General features: G+C 43.4%; 1 long non-coding RNA gene across 1 annotated transcript; it reads right to left on the bottom strand.

The window, feature by feature from the left end:
- Window positions 1-2718: 2718 nt before the first annotated feature.
- LOC114616005 lies at window positions 2719-4542 on the bottom strand. Its single transcript, XR_003710572.1, has 2 exons — window positions 4453-4542; window positions 2719-3523 (listed from the first exon to the last, which is right to left on the bottom strand). It is a non-coding gene; the product is annotated as an uncharacterized LOC114616005 (long non-coding RNA).
- Between the last annotated feature and the right edge of the window lie 1865 nt (window positions 4543-6407).

Below are 6407 nucleotides of genomic sequence, written 5' to 3'. Positions count from 1 at the left end.
GCCAGCATAATCCCTAGCGACCACCCATACACACTTGTCCTGACACCTACAGGTAGGTGTCCTTCAGCCCCGAAAGGAAATGTCTCATTGAAACTGATGGAGGCCACCACAGAAAACCACAGCCAAACACTATGCAGGGTTGTGGAGCCCAGTCGCAAGGGATAGATACATCTTCAAAACAGCCATACCTAAGGCTCAGGGAACAATGCCAAGAGGGGATGGAATTCCAATTTGGTTCTTCTAGAAGAGCAGTCAGTGCCACCTACTAGAGGCAAGACTTTGCGTTTTTGGGCACGTGCAACTGCCCAGGGACCCAAAAGAGCCTAACAGTTATGAGTCACCTCCTGGGGAAGTGCTGATTGTTTAGAAAGAAGCCGTGGAGCAAGCAGGACAATGACGTCAGCACAGTCCTATTAAAGTCTCCACCTCCCAGTTTCTGGGCACATGGAACCAGTCTGATCAAGGAGGGACAAGCAAGCTACTGAGTCCCGGACAATTGCTGCAGTTCACAGCCCTGCTGCCTGGCCTTTTTTGTGAATCTTTGAGCCACATAGAATCCTAAGCGCTTCTCAGGTTACACTTGTTGCTCAGAGAGGGTATGGCAAAGGATGCAGCCGCCAAGAGCAGTGTTTCCACAGGAGATCTATGTATTTTCGTTTTTCTGAGCTGTCTGAGCTCCAAGCCTTGCGCAGGTGAGTTGCAATGTTCTATCTGAAGGAGGGGGTGTCGGGGCGGCGGGAGGGAGGCAAGCTTGTTGAACTACAAGTAGAGTCCTCCTCTGTCAGCTCTCTAACGTCATGGTTTACAGAGTTCCTTGCCGTGCCCCTTACCCCCAAACAGATGAGCTTTAACAGTTTCTCTAGGAAGACCTGGCCAGTAGAACAAATAAGGAGGGCAAGATGCCAGAGGGAATCCCTGGTGAAGTCCTCAATCCTCACCACACCTTGATCCACAGGAATCCTAAGCCTAGTCCCTAGGCTCCGATTTGATGGGTACAGTGCCAGACTCTGACTGTAGGCTGTCTCAGACTATGGACTTTGCTCTGAGGAGGGTTGATTCTATGCTCTGAAGACTGTCTTCCCCTGGTGTTCTTTGCAAGCCCCCAGCCATCCTGGGACCTCTTTGCCCTCTAACTTTCTTCCCAACATCTCATGGTATTTCTCCAGCAGATCACAATAGGAGTTTCCAGGATCAAGGCAGCCTCAGCCATTCATGTTTCACACATTTTACCTCTGGGTTCTTGTTTTGTTTTAAGGTAGGATTTCACACTGTTTCCTAAACTAGAATTTGCAGTAATCCATTCTCTCCCTAGTCTTGCTGCTGGGAGAGAGAAAATCTGTTTTCTTTAGTGGAATGACACTAGGAATATCAAGCTTTCCAGAGAAGATCTCATGTTTTGGGGTAGTTGACTAATAAATATGCCATGAATAAGGGTGTGTGTGTGTGTGTGTGTGTGTGTGTGCGTGTGCTTTTATTTAATTACAGTTGCGTGGTTTCTTTTGTTTTTTCTTTTTGGGTGATATTGAATTTTATTTGATTTTTTTTTTTAGGTTTTTGGGCACTTGTAGTTATACTTGTTTTTTTGTTTTGTTTTGTTTTTTGTTTTGGAATCAAAAGTCATATGTGTAGGGAGGAAGGAGGAGAGAATTAGGAAGAACTTGAGGGAGGGGAAGATATGATTAAAATATATTTAAATTTTAAAATGGTTTTAAATAATAAAAAGATCTACTTATAAACGCTAGGTATAAACTCAAAGAATGACTTGTATTACATCTAATGCTTGAGAAAACGGGGCTTTCCCTTCCTTCCAGGTCCCCATGAGCACTAACCAAATGCTCTGTCCCTGAGCCAGGGTCTCCTCATCAGGACCAGCAATTGCCAATAGCTACAAGTTCTTAGATGGGCTTGTGATATAGAGGCAAAGCGACATGATTCCAATAAAGCTGCTGAGAGACAGAAATGACAGGTTTTAAAAAATGTAGTGTTTAATTTTGATGTTCTTGTGGATTTCTCTTTTTCTTCTGCCCTGGGAAGGCAGCTTTCAGACTCCTCCTCATCTGATTTGTCTTTAACTTGTGAAGTCCAGCCACATCTGGGTTGTCCATCTATCTATCTGCATTTAAGATCCTTGTGATATGTTAGCCATGTACCCCTTACACAGTCAGACCTCAGGCTGTTCCTTACTTACTTATGCCTCAGTGGATCTCTGTCCTTGGTGTTACTGCTCCTGACAGTTTAACCTGATGGGGTATTTCTGTACCTTATTTGCTGGGATTCAGGAATACAGTCTCCTAACTCCACCCCCAGCCTTGAGCCATCAGCATCAGTCCTGAGCTTCCACCAATGCTGGTGTCCTTCTCCCTGGTCATTCTCATTATGCTTCTCAGCACTGCAGCTCCCGCATCCCACAGAGGAGCAAGCACACTGCACATTTCCCAGAATGCTTTGCTGTTCCATCCACTCTGACACATGAATGTGCTAAGATTTTCAACACCACTCTTCTACTACCAGACTGAACTATCCTAGGTTTTCTCTTGTACTAAGGGCCATCCTCTGACCAGTTCCAGGAAAGCATCTCCAGAACGCTGCATTGGGACCAGGAGATGTGGAACTGTGTTGTCCTAGGTGCTGTGATAAAACACTCTGCAACTAAAGGAGGAAACAGGTTGCCTTGCTCAGAGTTCTGTTGCTATGTAGAGACACCATCACTATGGCAACTCTTGCTAAACAAAGCATTTTATTGAGGCTTGTTCATGGTTCCAGTGGTTTAATTCATTATCCTCTTGGAGTGGAACATGGTGGTATGCAGCCAGACATGGTAGATGATGGTTCTATATCCAGAGTCAAAGGCAGCAAGAAGCAAGAGTCTCTGGTCTTGGAATGGGAGTTTTGAAATCTCAAAGCCCTTCCCCAGTGACACACTTCCTCTATTAAGGCCACACCTACTCCAAAAAGGATACACTCCTAATCCCTCTTAGGTAGGGCCATGCCCTAATGATCAAGCACTCAAATATTTCAGTTTATGGTGAATATTCTTACTCAAACCACCACATTGTACTCTGTGGCTCCCAGAGGCTTGTAGCCATGACATAATGCAAATATGCATTCAGTCCAGTTTCAAAAGTCTCCACAGTCTCTCAGTCTCAACCCATTTCAAAGCCCAGAGTTCAAGGTCTCTTTTGAGACTCATGGCAACCTCTTCACTGTAACCCCCTGTAAAATTAAAATAAAAAAGCAGACCCCAAACTTCCAACCTAATATGGCACAGAATATGCATTTCCATTCCAAAAGGGAGGAGATGGAACACAGTGAGGAACTACTGGGCCAAAGCAAGATGGACGACCAGCAGGTCCAACCTCAAACCCTGAATCTTCATGTCTGATGTCAAAGTGCTCTTCAGAACACCAAATCCTTTCAGCTTGCTGACTGCAGCAGACTTCTATCCCTCTTGCTGGTTCTCCACCTGTCAGCCGATCTCCTCGGCAGGTGTCCCATGACTCTGTCATCTTTGAAATCTTGGGGTCTGGAATGAAATCCAGGGTTTACCTTCACAGCTTCACCCAATGGCCTCTCCTGGCCTCCATACAGGGACATACCTGACATGGAGATTCCACACCCCCTTCTTGTATCCTTGACTCTAAAGCCAGAACAACATGGCCAAAACTGCCAAGTTTTTCTACTTAGTTAGGCTAGAACTTGGCCCATCAATCAAATAGAGTGTCATCAGCTTTCTATATTTGATAGTTTCCTTCATTAGTTAGACATCTCTTTCCCTAAGGCTACAACTCTTTTTATTTCTTTTGTAAGTGAGCTTTTCTTTCTTTTTTTCTTTTTTTTTTTCTTAGCTCATTGAGCACTGAACTTTGTGATTACACTGCCTGGTACTCCCTTTTTTGCAAACTGCATATTTTGTATTTTTCTCTGGTCAGCTTGCCCCTTTTCATTACAGTTCTGCATAAGAGTGACCACTAACAACAGGACACAGGAATACAAAGATGTCTTGAAATCTATCTGCCAACGCCGTTAATCCCAAAACTCTTCAATTTACCCTTAAACAGTTTTTTGATAGCTTTTTTGTTTCTGTTTTGTTTTGTTTTTTTGTACAGGGGAAAAAGACAACACATTTCTTCACCAAAAGATCACAAGCATGGACTTTAGGCCAGTTAATAATGTTTTTCCCTTCTGAAATCTTGAGCCAAGCTGTCCTAAACTATACTGCTCTAGGCACCACTGTCTTCCAGGCCTATTCACCCCCACTTAAAATGTTCAACCGCTTTCCTACCCTGAGTCCTGAAGCCTACAGTATGCCCACAATCATCATGGCCTGGCCTGTCACAGCAATGCTCCATTCCCAAGTACCAACTTTTATCTTGGTCAGTGTCCTATTCACTCTCAGAGACAGTGTCCATTGTAACTTTTATAAAAGAAAACATTTAATTGGGATTTGCTTACCATTTCAGAGATTCAGTCCATTTTTCTCAGGATGGGAAGCATGGCAGCACACAGGCAGATATGGTAGCTCAGAGTCCTACTTTCCTACCTAAGGGCAGCAAGAAGAGAGAGACTCTGGGTTGGAAATTGGTTTTCAAACGTCAAAGGCTAGCTCCAGTGATACTTCCTTAGATGAGGCTACAATTACTCCAGCAAGGCCACACTCCTAATTTCATTACTCATCTCTGTGACATGTGGATTTCTCTGGGCCTTTTTACACATGCCCTTCACTACAAGCTTTAGAGGTTCTGGATTTCGTATTTCATGTAGTATGGTCCAGCCTCTGACCAGGTTCTTTCAAGCCATTCCTGTGGCAAGTAGGCATTATCTCCAATAAGTTCTGTTTGCTGACCACTCAAAGTCCTGTGTGTCCAAAGCCTGAGGAGAAAGTGGAGGTAAAAGTGCCTGCATCACAACAGTGAGAACCTGAGCTGGTGCCTAGAACTCATGTATAAGATCCAAGTGTGGTGCTGTGTGCTTTCATTGTTGGTACTAAGAAAACTGAGGCAGGAGAAGCCTGGGTCACTGGAAAACCTGTCTCCTCTACTTGATGAGTCCCAAGCATCTTAGAGACCTTGTCTGATCAATACTACTGTGGCTCACTTGTAAGAGGAGATATATATATATATATATATATATATATATATATATATATATATGTATATATGGTGGTCTCTGTGTAAAAATACTTCTTTTGTCATTATCATCATTACTATTATCATTATCATTTTATTATTTATTGGCATACATATATGTAAGTCAGAAATAATTTCTTTATTAAGTTTCATTATCACTGTTCCTCATTTAGCAAAACCAGTTTCCTTTAATAAACTTCTAAGTGGATCTCCTTACAGAAAACTATTGGGCAATTCACCATCTTAGAGCTAAGTTTGTGACATTTAATTCACAACCACAAATCAATTCTCAGCTCTGGGGGCTCACTTCATCTCCCCCGAACTCTTCTGATGCAGTGTACTTAGTGAGAAGGAATCCCAGCCTCTCAAGGACAGATTCAAACCTTAGGAGAGATAGGCTAGAGAATGTAGAGTGGGGGAAATAATGGAGATAGGAAGGAAACAGATAAAAGAGGCAGAGAGGAGAAGGGAAGAGGAAGATGGAAGGGAACAGGAAAGGAGTCCTCAAACCTGCATCAGTCTACCACATAGCAGGAGGTCCGGGGATGGAGAAGGAAAAGAAGATTGTTTGTGTTTTAACACCCCTTTTGCATTTTTACTGTAATTATATTGCAAACTTACTAAAAGTTCCTTTAATAAATTATTACTTAATTTTAAATTCTAGTGCCCTCACACACAAACACATGACAGTAAATATGTGCAAGCCTCACTAAATCTTACCTGCTTCCTTGTGCAGTCTGCTTTACAGGATAGATCTATGGTATTGTGACCTCTTTAGCCATTAGTGAAAGTCTGGGAGACCAGGGGTCATAAGTTTGCTGGGAAACAAAGACTTAAGAGGAGATAGATTGGGGCTTCAAGCAGGTCAGAAACAGACAGAGGTCTCTCCCTGAGAATGGATTAGGTGTGTGGTGTAACATGAGAGAACCTGAGATCGGATGCTCAATAGTGTTGTGTGAAGGGGCCCAGTGGGAACACAGATGAGCACTGAGCTCACAGCTGGCAGCTCCCCTTCCATGCCAATCCGCAGCATTCCTCCAGGAGCTTTCCTGAGCACCAGGCTCCATGTTGGATTTACGGTGTGTTCTATGATGCCTCCCTTTCCTCTGTGTGTTCAGCTAGATTTTCATCCTCAGGAACATGGATGCTGTCTGACATATTTTATACTTCAGTACTTTGATAACAGTCACTAAAAGCCCTTACAAGATAAATCTCCCAGGTGACACCATGTACTCTAACCTAACCTAACCTAACCTAACCTAACCTAACCTAACCTAACCT

The sequence above is a fragment of the Grammomys surdaster genome, unplaced genomic scaffold (genome assembly GCF_004785775.1).
Source record: "Grammomys surdaster isolate TR1022 unplaced genomic scaffold, NIH_TR_1.0 222044, whole genome shotgun sequence".
Taxonomy (NCBI): Eukaryota; Metazoa; Chordata; class Mammalia; order Rodentia; family Muridae; genus Grammomys; species Grammomys surdaster.
Note: the sequence above shows the minus strand (reverse complement) of the source record. Positions and strands in the feature narration are given on the sequence as shown.